This window comes from Mustela lutreola, chromosome 3, assembly GCF_030435805.1.
Source record: "Mustela lutreola isolate mMusLut2 chromosome 3, mMusLut2.pri, whole genome shotgun sequence".
Lineage (NCBI taxonomy): Eukaryota > Metazoa > Chordata > Mammalia > Carnivora > Mustelidae > Mustela > Mustela lutreola.
Window position 1 is genome coordinate 68,757,655 of NC_081292.1, and position 25,650 is coordinate 68,783,304.

The window sequence follows — 25,650 nt, forward strand, 5'->3', positions numbered from 1 at the left end:
ATGTCCAAATACAATTCATAATCCTTTCATCCCTAAACCTTTCAAACTGAACTTCCCTTTTCCTATGATGAATCAAAGCTAGGTAATCATTTCTGGCTTATTCACTTCATATATTGATTCCATAGAGTTAGTTGGCAAGAAATGTGAGTTTTATGTTCCAAATCTTTTGTAAACCCAGCTCCTAGTGCTACCTCTTTCTCTCTTGATTGTACGATTATAAAATACTTTCAACTAATCTTCCTGCCTCTGATTTCTTGCCACTCTAATTCCTTCTGACTCTGCTTTCTGATTAATCATGGTTAAATTCACCTGGAGCCAGCTTCTCATTATATATCAAATTCATTATAAATTCCATACCTGAATCTTCATGGTATGTTGCCACTACAAACCCCAATCTATCTTCCCAAGTTTCTTTCTCATTGCTTCTCTGTTTATACCCTGCAGTGTTTTCCTCAAGCTGTTTCGCTGGCTTCACATGATTTTTCTTGCCCATCTCCCCCTCCTGAAATCTTAAATGTCCTTCCACCTCAGATGCTGCCTTCTGGATGGTCTTTTCCTGTTTAATTGGATAGGATTTCTTGTCCTTTAAATTCCCAAAACACTTTATTTGTACTCTTTTCATGGGCCCTTTCCTTTTCTCATATTCTCTTACAGTCATGTGTATTTTTACCCTTTTTAATTTCACTATTGCATGTATTAATGTAAGAGATATTTGCTAAGTTCCTGTGATGTGTCAGGTACTAGATTTGGCCTGGTTCTTCCACTATAAGATAGACAGAGTCCCTGTCCTCACAGAAATGGAACATTCTAGATGTAAAATTAATCTCTGAAATTATCTTCTAGAGCAGGTCAACCTCAGTCACTATTAAGATTTTGGGCCAGATAATTTCGTGTTAAGCGGGAGCCATCTTGTACATTGTAGTGTGATTAGTACTGTTGGTGGCCTGTACCCAATAGCTGCCAACAGTACCTCTCCCCAACTCTGATAATCAAAAATGTCTCTAGACATTGACAAATGTTTTCTGGGCAAAAAGTCATCCCTGGTTGAGACCCACTGCTTTACAATGTTTATCAAACTTCTTTTTATCAATTAATGTTGGTTGAATTAGTTGAAATAACATTTTTCATCTTCCCACTAGGTATAGGCCACTATTAATTGACTTTAGTGATTGCAGAAAGAACCAAAGATAAGGTATGGGTTTGAATGACATTTTTGGATGTGTCTTCTACTTACTAAGGTTTTGAACTGCAGCTTGTGTGTCACTGTGTGTCTCTTTTATTGATGGGAGAAACAAATGAATTAACCCACAGAGCATTATTAGCATGTTACCTGGCACAAAGTGCAGAGTAAATGTTCAACAAGTCTCCAGTGTAAGCAGCCTAGGGGATGAAGTGTCTTCTTTTGTTTGGTTACAGTGGGAACATTAGCAGGCTGAGAGACACACATACACTTAGCCCTAAATCGGCATTATACATGGGTTTTCTCTTCTCCTCTCCTCTCCTCTTCTCTTTTTTTTTCAGGCTTGAACACCTGAGATGAAGAGTCACATGCTGTACTGACTGAGACAGCCAGGCTCCCAAATTGACATTATATAGATTAAACATAAAGTTTGAAGGGGTTTTGGGAAATAATGAACAGAGACAACTATGGTTATTTGGGGGGGGCGGTATTTTTTTTGGAGGAAGTGAGTTTCTAGTTAGACTTTGAAAACTTTAAAGGGTGTACATTAATGGAGAAGAGGGGATGCAATGTCAAATGCTTAGGTAGTTTTCTAAAAAACTTCAGAATAATAGTGGTGTTTAGCCAGGATAACCATCTACCCTGTTTTGTGGGCCTCGTTAATTATCCCAGTCATCCCAGGTCACAAATGTGGACTCACCATTTATAAGTAAAGTTCTTTGTTTAGCATGCCCTATGTCTTTATCAGCAGAATTGTGCTCATGGAAATTCAAACGTTTGTTTATCATTTGGAGCCAATCCCTCCTGGGGCCTTCTTACTTAGCCTTTGGGAACTCAGCTTTGGTTGCATTTGTTATTCCATAGGGGCTTTTGTGATTAAGCCTTCTAGGTTTTAATGGAGAGTTCATTCCCTTCTCTATAGTTTACTGTTGTTTTGGTTAAGAATATATTGATGTGAATGGAGCTAGCTGATAATTTTCAGGAGACCAAGAAAGAGATTATAAAATTTAGGCAATTTTATAGTCCTGGAATTTTCAGTAGCATTTACAACTCAATGTACAGCAGAATAAAGCAGTACACGGGAGACTTTTGTAGTGAAGTTTAGCAATTCTATAATTTGGGGTAAAATAAAAAACTGATCTGGCTGACACCTTCTGTTATTTTCTCCTCAAAAACTGAGCATACCAATGTAATTGCTTAAATCTAAGTTCTTGTCTCATGGCTTTCATTCAATACAAATATGCTTCATATACCACTCTGTTAATCTGTGCTACTTTGCTCCCATTTGGGGAAGAAGTCTTTAATACTGTCACCCTTTTTTTCCTCCTATAGCTCATCTTGCTTTTAATGAGAGATTCCTTGAGGATACTGGGAAGGATGTCAGTGAATAACATTGTTTTTACCAGGATGGACAGAAATTTAAGCTTAACTGGAGGAGGCACAAGCTTCCCCCACTTCCTTTTTTCTTGATTCTTTTCCTAGCTACCACCTCATTTGATAAGCTGATGCTCCAAGAATCACTACTTTTCTTTGTTTTTTTTTTTAATAGGCATATATTGAAATATAACGTTATATTAGTTGCAGGTGTACAATTGTACAATGTACAATAAATGTACAATTATTATACAAATATACAATGATTCGATGTTTATATATACAATGAAGGAATCACCACAATAAGTCTAATTGAGATCTGTCACAGTAAATAGTTACAGTTTTTTTTAATGATGAGAATTTTTAGAATCTACTCTTAGCAAACTTTCAAATATGCAATACAGTATTATTAACTGTACTCACCATGTTGTCCATTACATCCCCATGACTTACTTATTTTATAAATGAAATTTTGTACCTTTGATTCCCTCAACCCATTTTTGCCCAGTTCCACTCCCACCAATCTCCTGACTCTGAAAACCACCAGTCTGTTCTCTGTATCTATGAGAGAGGCTTCTTCTTTTTTAAACATTCCACATAGAAGTGAGATCATATAGTGTTTGTCTTTCTCTGTCTGACTTCACTTAGCATAATGGTCTCAAAGTCCATCTACAAGAATCACAATTTCTCAAGAAGACAAAGAACGTTTTTGGAACCCCCCCTTTTTCTCACCTGTCCTCCACTGTTACCTGTTATGCACTTTCGGGAAGCAAGGGCTTCCTAGCCACACAACTGTCAGGCTTTCCATCCTTGGCTCTTTTACTTACTTGCTTTCCTATGTTGGGCAGGTATTTTATACTCTGCTTCACTGAGTTATTGTGAGGACCAAATGCATTATGTATGTAAAGACTTAGCATACCCTTGGAACAGAGTTTAAAAAATTCAGTTATTATTCATATTAGCTGCTAACTGTTCGAATCTTGTTTTCTAGGATATTCTTCATACATAGTGAAGATGCTTTTGCTTGTAGGTAAAACTGACTTTTAATCTTTATTTATTTCTAAAGTTTATTTATTTATTTATTTATTTATTTAAGAGAGAGAGGGAGAGAGAGAGAGCGCAAAAGAGAACAAGCGAGCCGGAACACAGGTGCGGGAGACGACCAGAGGGAAAGGAAAAAGCAGACTCCCTGCTGAGCAGGGAGCCGTGGGATCATAACCTGAAAGGAAGGCAGACACTAAACTGACTGAGCCACCCAGGTGGCCCAAGACTGGCTTCTAATCTTTAAATGCAACAGTGACCTGAAAGTAAACATGCTCAAAGATTATTTGTTTCATGTTTGGTGGTGTTTCAAACCCTTACAAATGAAAGTCAAATATTAGCAATATTTGTAGAAACATTATAATACTGAATTATAATATGGAAAGGGGTAAAAGGGTATGCGGGGGCAGTGGCAAAGAGAAATTTGGAGGATGGAATAGGGGATGGAAACAAACTTTGAAGCAAAAAAGGAAACAATAAGAAAAGGGAGTTATAGCACCTTCCTCCCTAGCATTAACAGCATCAGAAGGATTTCAATTCAATTCATGCCTCAGAGTAGAGTGGGCTAGACTGACTCTGACACCACCAGTGTCCAGTTTCCCAGGAAATGGAAAATTCAGCAACCATAGTCCAAGTAACCAGAGAAGGGGCCAGGGGTAATAGAGCAGAGATGGGGTCTGGGAGCCCAGATGAGAAGGACTCCCAGTTGCTTTCAAGGCTTAAGCAGCTTCTCCAGAGTCCAAGGAAGGCTGAAGCTGGGCGCAAGTGTAGGGCACACTGAAGCAGTAACTTCTAACTCAGGGAATGGAACAAAATGCCAAGGCAGGTGAATGAAATGGGTTTTGTAATTGAGGTTTGTAACTTAGCAATTAATGATTATTTGTGATCTGCTCACTGATTTTTAGCTGTATAATTTCTATTTTAAAAAAAATATATTTTATTTATTTATTTGACAGACAGAGATCACAGGTAAGCAGAGAGGCAGGCAGAGAGAGAGGGAAGCAGGTTCCCTGCTGAGCAGAGAGCCTGATGCGGGGCTCGATCCCAGGACCCTGGGATCAAGACCTGACCCGAAGGCAGAGGCTTTAATCCAACTGAGCCACCCAGGCGCCCCTAATTTCTATTTTTTTTTTCTTTTTTTTTTAAATTTTTTATTTTTTATAAACATATATTTTTATCCCCAGGGGTACAGGTCTGTGAATCACCAGGTTTACACACTTCACAGCACTCACCAAAGCACATACCCTCCCCAATGTCCATAATCCCACCCCCTTCTCCCAAATGAGAATATCACCAATCCAGGGAAAGCACCTTACCATAAAGTTACATTTTATTAAGAAGTTAAAAAATAAAAAAATTAAAAAAAAAATAAAAAAATTAAAAAAAACAAAAAAAGAAGTTAAAAAATAGAAATTAGGTCTCATTTCTATTTTTTAACTTCTTAATAAAATGTAACTTTATGGTAAGGTGCTTTCCCTGGATTGGTGATATTCTCATGAATAGCGGGGAAGGTGAGGCAATGCAGGGAGGAGCCACCAGGGCGATGGCACGTGTCTTTGGAACTATTTCACGAAACTAATACCTGGAGAAATTTGTTTGAAATTTGAAAAAATGTCACACTTTATATAGCATATCCAGATATACAAAGCACTTTTACATATGTAATCTTTCTTGTTTCTCACAGCAGCTCTGTAAAAAACAGATTTTCCTTTAGAACAAAATTTAGTTTAAACTTTCATTTATAATGAAAATGTGTATTGGTATATATTTGGTATACATTGGTCTATACATGTTGCTACTTTCATAAATGGAATCTCCATGGCAATTATTTACCTAATGGAAGTTATTTTTACTTTAGTGCCAAACGACAAGTTTTAGAATGGGATTGGAACAAAAGAATGGAGATCCAAAGTTGAATTAACTTCAATACCAGTTGCTTTTTAACTTGTATTAAGTCAGCTCTTTAACTTATGAAATAATCTCTTATTTTTAAAAAAGATTTATTTGTTTAGTTGAGAGAGAGAGAGAGAGAAAGAGAGCACAAGTGGGTTGGGGGGCAGAAGGAGAGAGAGAGAGAGGATCTCAAGCAGACTTCCTGCTGAGTGCGGATTCTGACCTGACTGGGGGCTAGATCTCACAACCTTGAGATCATGACCTGAACTGAAATCAGGAGCTGGATGCTTAACTGACTGAGCTGCCCGGGCACCCCAAATTATCTCTAATTTTGAATGCTTAGACTAGATTATGAGGTCAAGGATTTTGTAAATTGAGAAGAACATCCCCCCCCCCCCCGCTTTTACCGAGTTGTGAGTCTAATAAAACTTGTTAAGAAGGACCTCAATTTCTGCTATGTGGCTCCCAAGATTTCAAACACATATTTTAGAATGAATGGCTTAAGAAGGTGGTAATGTTACTTTAGAATTGGCAAACTGTTTATCTAAATATAAATGTAAAATACTCATTATATGGATAAATTGATCTAATTTTGATGTCTTTGAGTTTACCCTTTAAACTCTACCTGTAAAAATTTATTTAGAAGATGTGATAGGAATATCATAGAACTTTGTAGAAGTTATTTATAGAATAGCTTTGTAGAAGGGTATTTTACTTGGCCAAATTTCTAAGAGAGGACACATTCAGCTTTATATAACACACACACACACACACACACACACTCCTGCTTCATGGTATATTCCAAAAAGAACTGATAGTTTAGGAGATATTTAAAAACCTAGGATCTTTTTTAGGCTAGTCATATCTCTTATGGTTTCAACTCAGTAACATTTATTTATGATCCATAAGTTTAGAATGTTTAGGGGAATTTGTGTCAAAATTTTAGACAAAATAATGCACAAGATAGTTTAATTTGTGTTTGCAGGAGAAAAGGGGCTGCTGAAAAAGTTGACATATTTCTACTTGGCTTCTCTGCCCTGAAACAGCCTTGAAATCCTGGATAATACAAATAATCATACAATTTGCTCTGGATGTTTGATTATGGGCATATTGTTCCTACACTGAGAGCGTGACGCTTTCAATCATGTCTTGGATTTGTAAATATAGAAACAATGTTCTTAACATAGTGTGCTTTCATTTAGAAGCAGAGCCAATTACATAGGTTTTGTTCTTTGTCTGGAGATGATGGTATGCTAATCAGGGCTAGACAAAAAAATCTGAATCAAGGGAGAAATAACTGATGAGAAATGAGAAGGCCGTCATGGCCCAGGAACAAGGTTTCTTCCAGTGCTTCAGTCTGTTGTTACTGGGTGAATGGCATCCCTGGGAGTTGGAGACAAAACAAGAGGGAGGGAAAGAGTAAGAGTAGAGGAAGAGAAGATGTGAATCTGGATTAAAGGCTGGCTCACATATCCACAATTGATTTGGAAATAAGTAGAATTCACCTAAGAACCATTACCCTGATATGCTTTGTTCAACTTCAGAATTAAAATGATTCGGTTAAAATATCACAAACCAGTGGTTGTCAGTCAGGCATAATTTTGACAAAGTATGAAGACACTTTTCATTGTCTTGAGGTGGGGTGCTATTGGTGTTTAATGGTCAGAGGCTAAAGATACTGCTACACATCCAATAATACACAGGACACTCTTCTACTCTAACAAATTATCCAGCTCAACATATCAATAGTGCTGAGGTTAAGAAAACTAGCCATGGGTCATATTTTTAATAGGTGCTTATTGGTGAGACTACTGCTTTGTTCAAAGCAATTTGTCCAAGTCTTTTATCAACATATGTGAGAGAGAAGGTGATGGTAGTACTATCTTTCTTTCTTTCTGATTGTGTATTACTTTCCTTTACCCTTTCCTATAATGAGAAGCAACATGGCAGGGGAAAAGGTACCCATGGGCTTTGGAGTGACTGATTCTGTAATGTGATGATCATAAAAAATGTACCTCAAGAATGTATGAGAGGATTAAATGAAATTATAGATGTTAAGGGCATATAATGAACACAAATATTAGCTCTTACTCTGTTAGCAGAAGACCTTCAGAAAGTTAACCTCAGCAAGCTTCCATTTTCAATTGAATAAATTAGAGATAGTAATAGCTTATGGAGATACAGTGAGGACTGATTGTAAGTGCCTCACCAATTGTTTGACCTAAACAGGCACTCAAGGCATAATAGCTACTGTTGTTATTTTTATCATGAGAGTTCATTTCCAAAAATATGTCTAAGAGCACAGTCAAAAGTAGATATTACTGAAGGCAGTGGGGAGAACAAGAGAATACGAACTGAGGTGAGAGAAACCTGTAGTTTTAGCCCTGGCAAAGTTGTGTAATTTTAAATAACATGGTTCCCAGTTTCCAATTTGAGCCATTTCACAGTTCTGGTGCATATCAAGTGCAATAGCCATTGTGGAGTGCCTGGCACAGAGCCTGGTATGTATTGAGTGTTCAGAAAGTGGTAGTTTCTCTTTCTTCCTGGCCCAAAGGACTTCATCTGTACTTCATGAACTAGAACATTGTTTTAACCTAGGATCCATTGGAAGCAGAGGCTGAAGTGAAAGATGATATATGGGATATTTTGGAACGAGATTCCAGAGAGCAGTAGTGAAGAAACTGGATAAAGGGGGGGCGCCTGGGTGGCTCAGTGGGTTAAGCCTCTGCCTTTGGCTCAGGTCATGATCCCAGGGTCCTAGGATCGAGCCCCGCATCAGGCTCTCTGCTCAGCAGGAAGCCTGCTTCCTCCTCTCTCTCTCTGCCTGCCTTTCTGCCTACTGCCTACTTGTGATCTCTCTCTCTCTGTCAAATAAATAAATAAAATCTTTAAAAAAAAAAAAACTGGAAAAAGGGAAAACCAAGGCAAGGAGGTGCTAGTGTGTAGTCTCTGCTTGGACGATGGTACTCAATTCTTTGGTATGTTCCAAGAGCCTAGGAGAATTTTCCTTTTCTTTATCATGTCTTTTGATGAGCAGAAGTTTTAATTTTGAGGAAGTCCAATTAGCCATTTTTTAAAAAAAAATTGGTTAATGCTTTGTGTCCTAAGAACTCACTGCTTATCGTCAGATCAAAAAGATAATCTTTTCTGTTTTCTTCTAATAAATGTTAGAGTTTTAATTTTTATGCTTAGGTCTATAATTCACTTTGAATTAATTTATGTGTGAGAGGAGCTGAGATGAATTTTTTTTTCTCTCACATGAATATATAGTTACAACACCATTTACTGGGGAAAAAACAACTCTGATCATTTCCTCATTGATATTTGGTGTCTTTGTCAAAATCAGTTGGCTATACATGTGTGGGTCTGTTGTTGGATTCTGTGTCCTTTTCTGTTATCTATTTTTCTATATTTGCACCAATATCCCATTGTCATGATTACATCCTTATTGTAGGTATTGAAATCAGGTAGTTTAAGTTATTCAACATTGTTCTTATTTTTCAAAATTGTTTTGGCCACTGTTAATAACTTGAATTCCATATAAATTTTAAAATTAGCTTGCCAATTAAAAAAACTGCTCAGATTTTATTTGGATTGTATTGACTCTGTAGATCAGTTAGGGGAAGATGATATTTTAATAATGTTAATTCTTCCAAATCATGAAGCTTTTATTATATTTTTTCTCTGAAAGTTTTTCCTAATAAAGGCATTTAAAATGATGCATTTCCCTTTAAACACTGCTTTTGTTGCATTCTATAAATTTTGTTATGTTGTGTTTCATTATCATTCAATTAGAAGTATTTTCTAGTTTTCCTTGTCATTTTTCTTTGGATGATGCATTGTTTAGAAGTGTGTTGTTTGACTTTCAATTTCTTGGTTTTTTTTTTTTTTTGATGTCCTATTATTATTATTATTATTTAATTTGATTTTTCTTATTCTGAGAACACTATATCAACCTTTTGAAATTTATTGAGACTTTGTTTTTTATTTTTTAAGATTTATTATTTATTTTTAGAGTGAGTGAGAGAGAATGAGCATGCACGAACAGAGGGAGGGGCAGAGGGAGAGAGAGAGAGAGAGAATCTTTAGCAGACTCCCTGTTGAGTGGGGAGCCTAACAGGCTTGATCCCAAGACCCTGAAATCATGACCTGAGCTGAAGTCAGATGCTTAACTGAGTCACCCATTCACCCCTGAGACTTAATTTAGGGCTTAACATATAGTCTATTTGAAGAATATTCTATGCTCATTTGAAAATAATGTGAATTCTGAACTTCTTGGGTATTGCTAGATATTAAGTCAAGTTGTGAATAATATTCAGATCTTCTGTATCCTTACAACTTTTTAAAAATCTCTTTGTCCTATCAATTACTGAGAGATAAATGATAAAATATTTAATCATGATTGTGGATTTTTGTCTTTTTTCTTTTAGGTTTATAAATATTTGCTCTATATGTAGAGTGCATATACACATTTAGGTGCATGTACACATTTAGGATTATAATGTCTTCCTGGTGAATTAACTCTTTTTTTATTACAAGATACTACTACTTGTCCCTGGAAATATGTATAGTTTTGAAGTCCACTTTGATGTAAATCTAGTGATTTTAAATTCTGTTTGCATTGTCACTTTCTCTCTCTTTTTTTTCTCTCAACTGATTTTTATCTTTATATTTAAAGTGTGTGCCTTGTCTACAGCATGTAGTTAGGTCTTGATGTTTAGTCATTCTGAGTCTCTTCCTCTTAACTGGAGAATTTAATCCATTTACATGGATTGTACTTACTGGTATAGTTTAGTTTATATCTGCTATTTTGCTATTTGTTTTCAATTTGCCCCATCGATTTTTGGTTCTTCTTTTTTTTTTTTTTTTTTTTTTTAAAGACTTTATTTATTTATTTGACAGAGAGAAATCACAAGTAGGTAGAGAGGCAGGCAGAGAGAGAGAGAGGAGGAAGCAGGCTCCCTGCTGAGCAGAGAGCCCGATGCGGGACTCGATCCCAGGACCCTGAGATCATGACCTGAGCCGAAGGCAGCGGCTTAACCACTGAGCCACCCAGGTGCCCGATTTTTGGTTCTTCTTTTCCACCCTTGTTTTTATTTAATCTAGTCTTTTTTTTAAAAAATTCAGTCTTATGTTTTATATTTCCTGTTGTTCTTTTAGTTTATTTATTGATGGGTGCTCTAGGAATTACAATAGACACCCTTAAATTACTATGGTCTACTCAGAATGAAGAGTGAATCACTTCATATAAAATGTGAGAAAATTCAATATTATAAATCCACTTATATCTCTTTCCCTTTTTTGCTGTTGTTGCTATATATTATTTTGCTTTACATATGTTATAAGCCCCCATGTTATTATGTTATTATTTTGTTTTGAACAGTATGTTGTCCTTTAAGGAAATTTAAAAAAGAAAAAAAAGGTAGATCTTTATATATATTTACCCATATATTTACCATATGTGGTACATCTTATACCTTCATATAGATCCAAGTTTCCATCTGCTATCATTCCTTTGAACCTGGAGATTTATTTATTTATGTATTTCTACTGTTGAAAAATTTTCTCAGCTCTAATCTGAAAGTTTATTTTATTCTAATTTTGAAAGGTTTTCTCTAGACATAGAATTCTAGTTGCCCTTGTTCTTTGAGCTTTACAAGATGTCCTTACGTTGTGTCTGTTCTTCACTGATTCTGTTGAGAAGTGAGTCATCACTATTGCTGTCATCCCATATGTGATATGTCATTTTTCTCTTACCTTTGATTTTGAAGTGATTAGGTATGTTTTTCTTTATATTCCTCTTGCTTGAGGTACACTGAACTTCTTGGATCTATAAGAATTTTAGAATCAAATTTACCCCAATTACAGTAAAATTTAGTAGCTTGAAACCATAACATTTATTAACTCACAGTTTCTGGAGGTTGGGAGTCTGGGCTAGAATCTTGACCATTATCTTGATTATACAGACATCTTTGTTTTATTTCCAGTTTCAGAGGGAAAGCTTTCAACATTTCACTATTGACTATGATGTTTGTTGTAGGTTTTTTGTTTGGTTTTTCTAAGGTACCCCATATCATCTTTAGGAAGTTCTCAAGTCCCATTCTATCTAGTTTGCTGATAGTTTTTAATATGAATAGAAATTTCATTTTATCAATGTTCTTTCTACATTTATTTGAATGATTCTTTTTCTTTATTTTGTTAACATGTTGAAATATAATGATTGTCTTTAAAAAAAATTAAACCAACTTTGTATTCCTAGAGTAAATCCAGTTTGATCATTATGAATTATCTTGATTTACATATCTGGATTCAGTTTACTAATATTTTTATCAGGATATTTTCATCTATGTTCATGGGAGACACTGATCTGTAATTTTTTTCTTATAATATCCTTGTCAAGTTTTGTGTCAAGGCTATTCTATTCCCATAAAACAAGTTGGCACGTTTCCCCCTTTTTTCTATTTTCTGAAAGAAATCAGCAAATCTTATTAATAAGTGGCAAAGCTAATATTCAAACCATGAAGGTTGGCTTCAAAATCTATGCTTTTAATTATAGTGCTTTGTTGACTTTCCTCTTAATTCCTCTCTTTCTCTCTCAATATGCATATCCCAAGCCTCAGTTCTCCCAGGGAAACACAAAGAGTACCATCTACCATGGTACTCTTTGCAATACTAATGCAATACTTGCATTAAAGGAGAGAAATCCTGAGATTGGGGCCCAAAACTTTTCTAATGGGCAGTAAACATGACTGTCCTTTGCTCTGGACAGGCCTTCTTTTAGTTTTGAAATGCATCACACACCTGGTACCTTCAGAAACTGTACACAGTGTTTCCTCTGCTAAAACTACCTTTTCCAAACCCAAGTTCTTCACAGTTCATCCCTAAGATGTCAGTCTAAGTACCTCTTCCTCACAGAAGACTTCTTTGACTCCAGTGGTTTGGGGAGGTCACTTTCTTCATTAGTGCTCTTTCTTTGCACACCTTTCTTCTTCTCTGTAATATATAATTACAACTGTAAGGAAATAATTCACTGCGTAAAGTTTGTGTCTCCAGCTTGAATATAAACTCCTTGAGGGTAGAGACTGTGTCATTCTTATTCATGACACCTAATACATATTTATCGAATGTCTGAATTCTCTAAGTTCCTTTTTTTAAATTAAAATATTTTAAAATGATTTTATTTATTTATTTGAGAGAAGGATTACACACAAGCAGGGTGAGGGTAGGGGTGGGGTAGGTGAGTGGGGCAGAGGAAGAGGGAGAAACAGACTCCCAGTGGAGCAGGGAGTCCAAAGCAGGGCTCCATCCCAGGACTTGAGCCAAAGGCAGACATTTAACTGACTAAGGGCACACATATATTACTGCAGTTTTGTGGATGGATAGAAGGGTTGACAACATAATACATATTTTCACTTTTCCAAAAGATTCCACTAAGTTCATCTCTTGATCTACTTTTTGCTTTCTATTACTACAACAACCTCACTTGACGTTCATACATGTGTATCTATTGGCTTGAGTCTCTCACAAAGTGGGAGGGAATAGGGCTAGGAAGGAAGTTGCTAATGAAAGGTAGCCTGGATCATGGACAATAGAGACACTAGAAATAATAAAGAGTAGTATATTGTATATGCTATAATATAGAGTAATACTAGTAATATATAATAATGCTACAATATATAATAATAATAATAATACATAATAGTAATAGAGTAAATAGCTAACATTTACTGAACACTTAATATATGCCAGACACTTCAGTAGTATTCTACACATCTTCATTTAATCTTCATGGCATTATTGTAATATAGTTCAATTATTATCACCATTTTATAGGTAAGAAACTGAAACTCGAAGAGACTAAGTTACACTCTTAAGGTCACAGAGCCAGTGAGTGGCAAGGCTAGGACTTGAACCCATATCAGCATGACTCCAAGAATCCATGCTCTTACCTACTGAACCATAGACTGCCTTATATAATTTCCACTGGTTGTCAAAATATGGTGAGAATCCTTAGGAAAGAGATTATAAAGTGATTTCTTTGATCTAATTTCAGTTCTACAGTGACAAGCAAATCTTTGTGATAAAGAAAATATTCAGATTTAGAACTGCAAGTGCCTTTCTAGCTGGCTCAAAATTATTTGGCTTTGTGATGGGGTTAGTTCTATGATTCTAATTAAACTTTTTCAGTTTTCTTAACGGTTGGTTAATCTTAAGCTTTAAAAAAGGAATCGTAATTTAGCAGCTCAAAAGATGAGTTTACCACTAAATGCACAAATATAAGTACATATAACTTTTTCATGAGAAAACTCAGTCAAGTTCTTGGGTAAAAGACATTCCTCCAACATACACTGCAACAGCAGTGTAATGACTGCTCACCAGAAATTCCAGTGTCACTAAAAATTCCTACTTCGGATAAGATTAAATCCTTTATTACTCTGGTTATTGTAGAGATGGTGCCAAGACAGGGAAGTCTTATGAAAGACATTTATTTTTCCATGGAATATGTTAATATTTATTTAATTAAACTCATAACCCTTTGTTTAGAATGTATTTATAGAAAAGGGAGAAAAACAGACTCTGCAATTAGTTTTCTTGTATCTAGGACAAGCTTGTTATAACAGTCATGGGACATATTTTACGGGTGCTATTTCGGCATTGACTATTTTGAAAACTAGGAGAAAAATGCTTTAAAGTCAATACTGTCCAATTTAAAAATACTGAGTTGGACCATATACCATAACATATATTTAACCATTTCCAATTTCTTTTGAATCAGGTATGTGCATTGGCTTTCCATTTTAGAGATGGCTCAATTATCTTGGTATTCTTACATTTTTAACAAATGTCTAAAAGGATTATAATACTGTTTTTTCTTCTCCTTTCAGAGGCCTACTGAGACAATGACTGCATCTTAATGTCCCTTGTGCTCGCCATCCTGTATATGATCATTTTGACTACCTAGGGTATAACTCAGCATTAGTGGCTTGACTGACTGTCCTTTAGGGTTGTCAGAACTTGGTAACTCTCTTCCCCTCCATTTTCTCTCTTCCCTCCCTCATAATATCTTTTTTAAAGATATTATTTATTTATTTGACAGATAGAGATTACAAGTAGGCAGAGAGGCAGGCAGAGAGAGAGAGAGAGAGAGAGGAGGAAGCGGGCTCCCCGCTGAGCAGAGAGCCCAATGTGGGGCTCAATCTCAGGACCCTGGGATCACGACCTGAGCCGAAGGCAGTGGTTTTAACCCACTGAGCCACCCAGGTGCCCCTTCCCTCCCTCATTCTTAAAAATTGGGATGTAAAAGAGATAGTATACAGTAGAAAAGGGTAAGCTACATAAGAGTTACAACTGAGTACTATGGGAAGACAGAAGATATACTAGGTTTTGGGAAAATCAAGGGGACTTGCTGCATGAGGTGCCATCAAGTTAGACAATTTAGACAGAGATCAGAGGAAGGATTTCTAGCATGTGCAAAGACATGTGGTGTGTTGTTCAAGTATTTGATAGGTGATTAAAAATATTAAAAAAATAAAATAAGTACACATTTAATTAAAATGAGAAAACCACAAGTTTTCTTAAGTGACTTGAGTTATTGGCTAGGTCTTAGATGGGAACAATTTTCCATACACAGAGCCTCTGACAGATCCATTATTTGAAGAAAGACTTTATTTTCCCTTTAGCTCTTGCCCAGGGGCTTATGGTCCTACCAAAATGCCCTTTGGCAGCAACTGTGGCTGACAAAAAATGAGGAGATTGGATGTCAATTGGCTGTCATAACCTGGTTAGATTTGTCATTGTCCTCATAGCACTCTGAGACACTTGAAGCACATATCACAATGGCAATAATGAATTATTCATCTAATTACTGTTTTAATGTCTGTCTTTATTGCAAATCTATTGAGTTTGTAAAGGAAGGGACCCCTTTGGTTGCTGTAACTCTATACTGAACATAGTGCCTGGCACCTAGTGGGTGCTTAGTAAATAATTGTGGAATGAATGGTTTGCCCTCAACCATTCATAACCGAGATGAAAATGAAAGCACAGTAAGTTTTAAAAAATTTATCTAAAATATATGTTATATAAGGGAGTGATAGGTAATTATGTTTGGAAGATAATTTAGTATCAGATCCTTAAGGAATCTGAGTATTAAAGGCTTAGTACTGAGGTGTCTGACTGACTCAGTTGGTTAAGCCTTCAACTCTTGATTTCAGCTCAGGTCATGAATTCAGGGTTATGAGATCGAAACCCAGGTTGAGCTCTGTGCTCAGTGGGGAATCTGCTTGGATTCTCTTGCTTCCTCTTCCTGTGCAACCCCTGCCTCCTGCTCTTTCTCCCTTTATCAAATAAATAAATCTTAAGGAAAAAAAAAGACTTAGTACTTTATGGTAAGCAATATACTATTTATTTAAAAAGATTTTATTTATTTATTTGACAGAGAGAGAGCACAAGTAGGCAGAGAGGCAGGCAGAGAGAAAGGGGGAAGCAGGCCCCCTGCCAAGCAGAGAGCCTGATGTGGGGCTCAATCCCAGGACCTTGAGATTATGACCCGAGCCGAAGGCAGAGGCTTAACCCACTGAGCCACACAGGCGCCCCGCAATAGACTATTAATTAAAAGTCCTAAGCAGGTAAGTGATGAGATCAGCTTTGTTTTATGAAAATAAATCTCTTAACATTACCTAAAGAATTGGAGTACATGAACAGGAATCCTATAGTCACAGTCACTTGGTCACATCACTATTGCTTTAACCCTTTCCTTATAAAAGTGATCTGCAGGTAATTTTCCTTGTGTTCTGCCTGACTCCACCCCTTGGATTCCATGTAGAAGAAAGAGTTGTGGCGGTAATATGGATGTGGGGAAGAGGAGGACAAGGCATGGAGTGGGGGTTTAAGTGGCAAGTTGGGCATAAATATATGTGCATTCTTACCACAAATTTAAGATTTATTTTACACTTTTTCAAAAGCATGTCAGTCATTTACAAGGCAAACTTAAGGTTCTGATTTGGACAGCAAAAAGGGGCCACAACACCTATGAGTGGTTAATTGATTGAACTGAATTCAGAAATGTATGATCAGGAAATGGCTTAATTTTTCTCTAATCATTGTCTCTAATATCTCCCTTGACTTTTCCTTTTCCTACCTTTGTCAACATCTTCACACTTCAAGAAGATCCAATAGCTCTCTGTTCAATTTCTGATATTAAACTTAGTTCAGTCCAATTCAAAACTTGAGTCTTACATCTAGTTCAGAGGTGCTCTCCTGCCTGCTACATGACCTGTAACTCAGGGAAAGATGGTTATGTGCTGTCTTTTCACACATTGGGCACTTCTAGTCCTCTTTTTCCCTCCCTCTTGTTCTTCTGGGTTATAGTTCAGAGAGGGAGGGTACACAGAAGAAAAGGGTCAAAGATATTCCTACTTAGTTTATGATATTTGTAGTTCAAAATACTGACTCTTTGGGATATATTTGTGGTTTCATTAGAGGAGCCAAGGGAAATCCCTCATGGCATCATTCTTTAATGTGAATAATGTACTATATTGGGGGAATTCTTATAACTCATGATCCCAGTGATCTACCCTATAGCCATTTAATAGTGGGGTGCCCCCCCATCCTGACTAGTTTTTTATTGGCCAATGGGGTCCCAGCATGATAATTCAAGCCCATCTATCTTCCTTGGTATCCACTTGATTCTTGGGAAACTTATACACATTTGTCTTGACAAACAATAAGTAGTGGACATTCTAGTCTTGCTTCACTGTTGCTTCTTTCTTTCCTCTATTGTCTTAGGCTAGTCCCTGCAATTGCTCATCTTCAGAATTCCCCCTTCATAGAGTTCCCCAAGAAGAGACAGATATCAATCTCTGTGTTTATATATACTCCCCAGGTCTGGGAATCATATATCAGTTTTATCCAAGGCTTCTCTTAGCCTTTTTCATTTGAGCCTCTTAGTAACATTGGGACCTTTGGATCCATATCTTTGTAATTATCCATCTGGGCAGTGAGTTGCTGATGTTCTTTTCTTGCAGGTCCCCTTTTATCTCTATGTCTTGTTCTCTTGAAACATTCTTGAATTGGTTTCAGTAAAAGAAAAGAGGAAACACCCTCATTCTCACTTTCATAGAAAAGAGAGGAAATGTCCCACTAAACTCACAATACAGTGATATCACAAGATTCCAAAGAACCCTAGCTTTTTTGTTAGTATGGATTCATGGGGTAATGGGTCTCTGGACCAGTTTTACTGTCTTTTAACAAATTCTTTGTGTATGCCCTTGGCATCTTTTTTAGGTGCCTGACATTGCTTATTTTATATTATTCTCAGCTTTGGTTCTATAAGGGAAATTCTGGACCAAATGAAAAAGACCCATTTGATTTACTAGAATATACATAGTCCCTTTTCTGGAGGACCACAGAGTTTGGGAGCTGCCCATCAAAAAAGGTGATAACAAGCAATCTCAACAGTTAAGAAAAGAGTGACTTAATTTGTTCATTCATTCATTCATTCATTCATTTCCATAAGTTAGTTACTCTTACAAGAACTGAGAATGATGTATGAGCAAATCTAAATAGTTGCTGCCTAATTGAGGTTACAGTCTAGTGGGAGACATAGACATTAAACAAGTAGATACACATATTTTTACAAATTATAATTTAGGTAAAGACCAGCATGCCACAAGAAAGAACAACATGGTACTTGATGGCCAGACTAGGTTTGGCTCATTCCTACGGCAGTCACCTAGAGACTTTATCAGATCATTTCCTGCAGTAACTATCAGTTGTGAGTTCTTTTTAGGAGTAAGGTTGCAATGCCGTCCAATGACAAGCAGAGTTCATGGGTTCATTAATTCATTTGATAGTAGTTTTTTAGTGTCGACCATTTGCTAGGTAACATGCAAGTGCTAAAAATACCAAAGTGTATAAAATTAAGTTCCTGCTGTCACGATTACAGTCTAATGGAAGGTAGAGCTAAATACAAAGTCAGTGTGGGGCACTAAGATGAGGATAAGCACAGAAAAGCAGGGGCTGATGACCTCCTTACTTTTGGAGAGCAGTGGGGAGACATGCTGGGAGGTGTGACACTAAGTGGTTTCTTGAAGGATAAGGGGGTGCTGACTAGACAAAGCAGTGAGAGGGGGAGAAGAAGAAGATTATTCTAGATGGTAAAGCACCATGCTCAAAGACAAGGAACCAACTGTTGTAATCAGTGAATCTCTATACTTTGGAGTTCTTTGAATAGGTTATCCCTGTGCAAAGATACTTCCTCCCAGTCCTCACAGTGACTTCTACTGTTTATCCCAATGTATCATGACATGAAAAGAGTGGGGAGCAGTGGTTTAGAAGATAGAGAGAACATGATATATTTAGGGAATTGCACAAGGGTTGAAATGTATGAGACATGGAAAGAGATGCTGACCAAGTATTGGTTTAACCCATCACACTGAAATGTATATGTAACGATATTCTCATCAGTATAATCTTCAAGCTAGAAAGATCAAGAACTATAGGAATAGGGAAAATATTATTGAGTGAGTGTTACAAGCTTTTACTATCCCAACACAGTTATGAGAGATAATTTTGATTTTTGTCTCCTTTGCCCACCTCCCTGAACTTCAAGGAGAATGTGGTTTGGTTCCTGGACACTTATGGTGCAGAATCAGGAGGCTACTGAGAGAGGGTCAGGATTTGAGAGACCAAAGGAAAGGGGAAGGGGAACAAATGGCAAAAGCCATATTGACTCACGGTAGGGAAAGTTTTGAGGGTACAACAGAAGACAAGAATTGATGCGGCTGTACAGTATAAATTGAAACTGAGTAAATTTTCTTTAAGATTTGCATGTGTATGTCAGAATTCTTTCAAAAATTACTTTAGAATACTGCCTTCCTTCTACATATGTGAAACAGAAGAGATATTGGTCTATAGAGGTACCTGGATTTATTTGGTTTGCACTGTACATGCAGGCTTATACAGAAAAGGAGGTTTAGTGCAACATGGGAAATAATCTCTGGATATGGAACTAGAATATAGAATTCTTGCTTTTGACATTTAGTAGTGGCATGATTTGGATAAGCCTCTATTATTTCTTGGAGCTTTTCCATACCTCAATTTCCTCATAAGTGAGTAAGGATATAGTAACTCTCATATATAAATGTAAATATAAGTATATATATATATATATATATATATATATATATATATATATATATATATCTCACTATATTATACTCATATAATATAGTATTTCATTGGGTCAAGGTGAATAATAAGACCTGAACATGCTTTGCAAATTACAAAGAGTTATCCAGAGTTTCATGATAGCAGTAATAATAGTGATGTTCATGTTAACAAGAATATCTTTTAATTTTTTGAACAATACAAAATTACACCCTTACTGGCTTTCGAGCAATGATACTTGATGGTGTTAATAAGGAGGAGACAGGGAAAACACAACTTCCCTCAAGTCTGGATGGTGATGATTCCAATTTAGAGAAATCTAACTGCTCATCAGGAATGACCCTAAACTTGAGGAGAATACAGTTTAAAACCACTGCTGTTTCCTTTTTAATATTCTTCCTATATGCCTGAATTCTTATTGTTCTATCTGGAAATGACACAGTAGAGTCCCTGTGTTCTCTGGTGCTGGCATGCTGCAAAATCCTGTGATAGAGGGGTAGCTAATAAATTATTTGACAGGAAATATAGAAAAAAAATCTTTGTAATTCACAGTTCTGACATAATGAAAAGCTTATAATTCACTAGTGTGACCTCACAGCTGTGAATTACAAGTTTCACTTGACTCGTTCACAATTTGTCTTTGAATTTATACTATGAAAAGTGAGAACCATATTGTCAAACTGTCACTCCATATTGATGTATTACTGCTGAAGATTAAGAAACATTTTGTCAAAGAGCAGGAAAATAAAAATACCCTAAAAGAGGATGGAGTTTGATACAAATTTGAAGGGGTGTATGAGGCAAAGACAAAAATGTCTAGAAAAAAGGCAACATGCAGTGTTTGTGTCTGTCCAGGGACTTATTTTTTAATCCCTCTATTTAATAACAGTAAAGGTCTGTATAAATCTAGTATATGCCAGGCAGTCTTATAGCAACTTTAGATACAAACATTTATTTATTTATTTATTTATTTATTTATTTTTAAGATTTTATTTATTTATTTGACAGAGATCACAAGTAAGCAGAGAGGCAGGCAGAGAGAGGAGGAAGCAGACTCCCTGCAGAGCAGAGAGCCTGATGTGGGGCTGGATCCCAGGACCCTGAGATCATGACCCGAGCTGAAGGCACAGGCTTTAACCCACTGAGCCACCCAGGTGCCCCAGATATAAACATTTTTAAAACTCAAGAAACCACTGAGAACTAGGTATTATTTTTATTTCTATTTTCTTTTATGCAGAAACTGAAGCACAGAGAGGTTAACCAGCTTGCCTAAGTTCACACTACCAGTAAGTGGCAAAGCCAGGATTCAAACCCAAGTTTCATGGCTCCAGAGGCCAGACACCAAAGCCTCTGTACCACATGGTCTTTGTGAAAATGTTGTTACCGAAGATTGAGTTGGCTGAGCCTATACTAATCTTTTAACCTTAACATCAATTTATTTATTTTTTAAAGATTTTATGTACTTTTTGAGAGAGAGAGAATGAGAGAGAGAGCATGAGAGAGGGGAGGATCAGAGGGAGAATTAGACTCCCTGGTAGAGCAGGGGGCTGGATGCAGGACTCCATCCTGGGACTCCAAGATCATGATCTGAGCTGAAGGCAGTCAATTAACCAACTGAGCCACCCAGGCGTCCTAACATCAATTTAAAAATATCTTTGGGGCGCCTGGGTGGCTCAGTGGGTTAAGCCTCTGCCTTCGGCTCAGGTCATGATCTCAGGGTTCTGGGATTGAGTCCTGCATCGGGCTCTCTGCTTGGCAGGGAGCCTGCTTCCTCCTCTCTCTCTGCCTGCTTGGTCTCTCTCTGTCAAATAAATAAATAAAATCTTTTAAAAAAATCTTTGATCAGATCTTTTTTTAAAGTAATATTTAGAAAGAGAGACCTAGTATTACATTTCACTTATTTTGATTTAGAGCAGATGAAGGTTCTCTGTTCTGGACATGTCTAAAATCATTTTTAACTCTTCAAGAATCTTCGAGTAAAATATACAAAGTAGGTTGTCATTCTGATGGTACTTTTCTTTGTAACTTTTTATTTTAATATGTTTTCAAGCACAGAAAAATTTAAAGGATAGTACTAAGAATGTTGTATATCTTTATCCAGATTTATGAATTATTTAAATTTTGCCTTATTTTTCTCTTTCTCTAGGATCATTTAAAATGGAGAGGTAAAGTGTCTCTTCATCCTTAAATCTTTCAGTGTGTATTTTCTGAAAGGAAGAATGTTGTCTTTTATTTTATTTTAAGATTTTACTTATTTATTTGACACACACAGAGAGAGATCACAAGTAGGCAGAGAGGCAGGCAGAGAGAGAAGGGGAAGCAGGCTCCCTCCTGGGAGATCCACCCTAGGACCCTGAGATCATGACCTGAGCCAAAGGCAGAGGCTTAACCCACAGAGCCACTGGTGCTTGGGGCACCACCCAGGTGCCCCAAGAACGTTGTCTTCTTAATCATAGTTACAATCACCAACATTAGTAGAGTTCACATTGATACAATGCTGACATCGAATCCACAGTCCATATTCAAATTGTCCAATGTTTCCCAAATTGTTCTTTATAATGACTTTTTTTTTCATGTACTGGAGAGTTCTTTTACCCACCTCCCCCCTTTTTTTAAAATTTAATTTTATTTTTTCAGTATTCCAAGATTCATTGTTTCTGCACCACACCCAGTGCTCCATGCAATGTGTGTCCTCCACAATACCCACCACCAGGATCTCCCAACCCCCTACCCTCCTCCCCTCCAAAACCCTCAGGTTGTTTCTTAGGGTTCACAATCTCTCATGGTTTGTCTCCCCCTCTGATTTCCCTCAACTCACTTCTCCTCTCCTTCTCCCAGTGTCCTCCATGTTATTCCTTATGCTCCACAAGTAAGTGAAACCATATGATAATTGACTCTCTCTGCTTGACTTATTTTATTCAGCACAATCTCCTCCAGTCCTGCCCATGTTGATACAAAAGTTGTGTATTCATTCTTACTGATGGAGCCATAATACTCCATAGTATATATGAACCACATCTTCCTTATCCATTTGTCCGTTGTAGGGCATCTTGGTTCTTTCCACAGTTTGGTGACTGTGGCCATTGCTGCTATGAACATTGGGGTACAGATGACCCTTCTTTTCACTACATCTGTATCTTTGGGGTAAATACCCAGTACTGCAATTGCAGGGTAGCTCTATTTTTAATTTCTTAAGGAATCTTCACACTGTTTTCCAAAGTGGCTGCACCAACTTGCCTTCCCACCAACAGTGTAAGAGGGTTCCCCTTTCTCCACATCCTCTACAACACACGTTTACTGTCTTGTTAATTTTGGCCATTCTAACTGGTGTAAAGTGGTATGTCATTATGGTTTTGATTTGAATCTCCCTGATGGCTAATGATAATGAACATTTTTTCATGTGTTTGTTAGACATTTATATGTCTTCTTTGGAGAAGTGTCTGTTTATGTCTTCTGCCCACCTCCCTTCTATACGTGAATGTTCTTAGGAGTTTTGTTTGTAATAATCAAAACTGGAAACAACCAAAATAGTAAAAATGTGGTAAATAGTTAGACTTTGATACATTTATACCATGAAATACTGTTCAGTCACAATAAGGAATGACTTATTGATACAGGTAACAATAGATGTTTGATCTCAAGGGTATTATGCTGAGTGAAAAAAAGACAATAATATGCTATATAATGTGATTCATATAATGCTCTCAAAATGGCAAAATTAAAAATAGGGAAAATAGGACTTAGGGAAGATTTTTTTGGGGGGTGTGTGTGTGTGTGACAATAAAGGTGTAGCCATAGGAGATCTCTGTGGTGATGGAATTGTCCTAAATCTTGATTGTGATGGTGGATAAATTTACATATGAAAAATGGCATAGAATTACACACACATTTTACAAATGTCAGTTTTCAAGTTTTGATTTTGTATAAGATGTGACTATTGTGGAAAATTGGTAAAGGTTACATGAGATAATTCTGTATTATTTTTGAAACTTCCTGAAAATCCGTTTCAAAATGGGGAATTAAAGAATAAAGTTAAAAACATTTTGTGATCAATTTAGCTCATGAATTATGTAGGTGAGGTCTTTAATTCTTCAGAGTACAAAACTTATATATAACTGGCAGAATAATTATGTTTTTGTGTTTAGTTACAGTTATTTTTCACCATGTTGTATCTTAAAGTCATTAATAGCAAGTGTTATAAATAGCTGGGTATAAAAGTGATTTCAGAACAAATAAATGGACAAACTACCAATGTCATGATGACTCCTCAGATGTTGTAAAATCAAGTTCATTTCAGTCCAAAGAATTCCCAGAGTGTGTTTCAGGTGCTGCATTCATAAACTATTCATTTTGTCTCGAGAAGGTCATCTGTTTTTTCCTCTGACTTATTCTGGTGTTCTTTTTCCCTGCTTGCATTATTACTGCTGCATTTGGCCAGCTACCTACAAAGAAGACTTCCAAGATCTGAGGGGATGTTCTTTTTAAACTATTTTTTTTAGCCTAGACATAGGCTGATTGGCTCCATTACTTCAGCTGCTGAGTTTGTTTTGGACTTCAGCACATTCCAGTACCAACTGCCTGGGAGATATTCTTTACCTCTACTTGTAATAACCACCTTTATATAGTTTAAAAAGTAACCTGTATTGGGCTCTGAATAGTTCATAGAAATTTCAGTAAGAGCCCATGTAGTTCATAATGGTTCCTTATGGCAACTCTCTCCCATAATTTAGATTTGAGTCCAGAGATCAATGAGGAATATAAGTAACAGATATGATACTGTACCTCAGATTGACCCTCCTCAAATCCAGCTCTCTCTTCTTTCTAATCTTCTCTCAAAATTGTTGCCAAATATCAATTCACAGGGCAATATAAATGCTTTATCTTCTTAAAACTATGTTTGATAGTGGTTCCTAAACAAAATTACACACAGAAGGAAATTTTTAGTATGGTCAAATTTCTACCTTTCTACCTCCATCTGTGTTACTCTATGCATTCTATTCTTCTATGAACTTGGATATCTTGTTCTTCCTCCTTTGTTTTGCTCAAACTTCTGTTCATCTGGATTTCTCTCTCCTGATCATTTATAAAATGCTGCCCATTCCTGGTTGTCCACTATCTTTTCCAATGATGCTTTCCTGAGGTCTTTAGCTAGGTAGTCTAGCTGAGGTCTTTGACTAGATAGTCTCCCTTGCTGGAACTTCTGTTGCTCTTTTTGGCACATATATTTTGGCTATATAACAGTACTATGGGCAAAAGAATTCAGTCTAAAAATCACACATTGCATTTAGTGATTAGGTTTCTTGATGCTCTTTCAATTTAGACTAGTTCCTCAGTCTTTCCTTGACTTCCAAGACCATGTAACTTTTGAGGATTACAGTCCAGCTATTTTGTTAAGTGTTCTTCAATTTGGGATTGTCTATTTCCTAATGATTAGATTCAGAATATATATCTTTGGGATAAATATCACAGAAATAATGCTGTGCTGTTCTTATTGCATTCTATCAGGGAACACATAATTTTGATTTGTTCCATTGTGGATGTTCATTTTGATCACCGATTAAGGTGGTGTCTGTCAAGCATGTCTCACCCCACCCAATTAAATTTCTTACTTTTACATTTATTTGTTGTTTATTTATTTATATAGGTATGGGCTCATGGATTCCTATTACTACTGAATGACTTAAAAATTTATTTCTATTGTTGTTGGTTTTGATACTTAAAACTGTCTCAGATTAGGCCAACAGGAACCCTAGCTGGCATTGTTTCCTTTTGACATGTCTCTTTTGGTTTTTGGGCAGTTCCTTTCTGGCACAGAAAAATGTTTCAGCTCATTCTATGTATCCCTATCCCAGCTCTGGAATCAGCCATTTCTGCGAGAAGTCTTGATTTTTTTAGACTGCAACATTGTGTTTACAAATCAGGATTGGGCACTAGGTGTATTCATTTTTGTTGGGGTGTCACTTCTAGGCCTTCTCAGTGGAATTGGCTAGATAATA

At 36.6% G+C, this 25,650-nt stretch overlaps 2 long non-coding RNA genes across 3 annotated transcripts in view; one reads left to right on the forward strand and one right to left on the reverse strand.

Moving 5' to 3' along the window:
- LOC131826775 (uncharacterized) overlaps positions 1-25,650 on the forward strand; it is a 165,185-nt gene that overhangs the window by 136,805 nt on the left and 2,730 nt on the right. The gene's annotated exons all lie outside the window — the stretch shown is intronic.
- LOC131826776 (uncharacterized) overlaps positions 1-25,650 on the reverse strand; it is a 74,612-nt gene that overhangs the window by 638 nt on the left and 48,324 nt on the right. Inside the window, exons 2-4 of one of the 2 annotated variants that reach the window (XR_009351740.1) lie at positions 12,391-12,481; positions 11,246-11,318; positions 6,363-6,871 (exon numbers count right to left, since the gene is read on the reverse strand). This is a non-coding gene — a long non-coding RNA (uncharacterized LOC131826776). Of the gene's footprint in view, positions 1-6,362; positions 6,872-11,245; positions 11,319-12,390; positions 12,482-25,650 lie in introns of those variants that run through there. The other variant, XR_009351741.1, reaches the window with a different exon arrangement.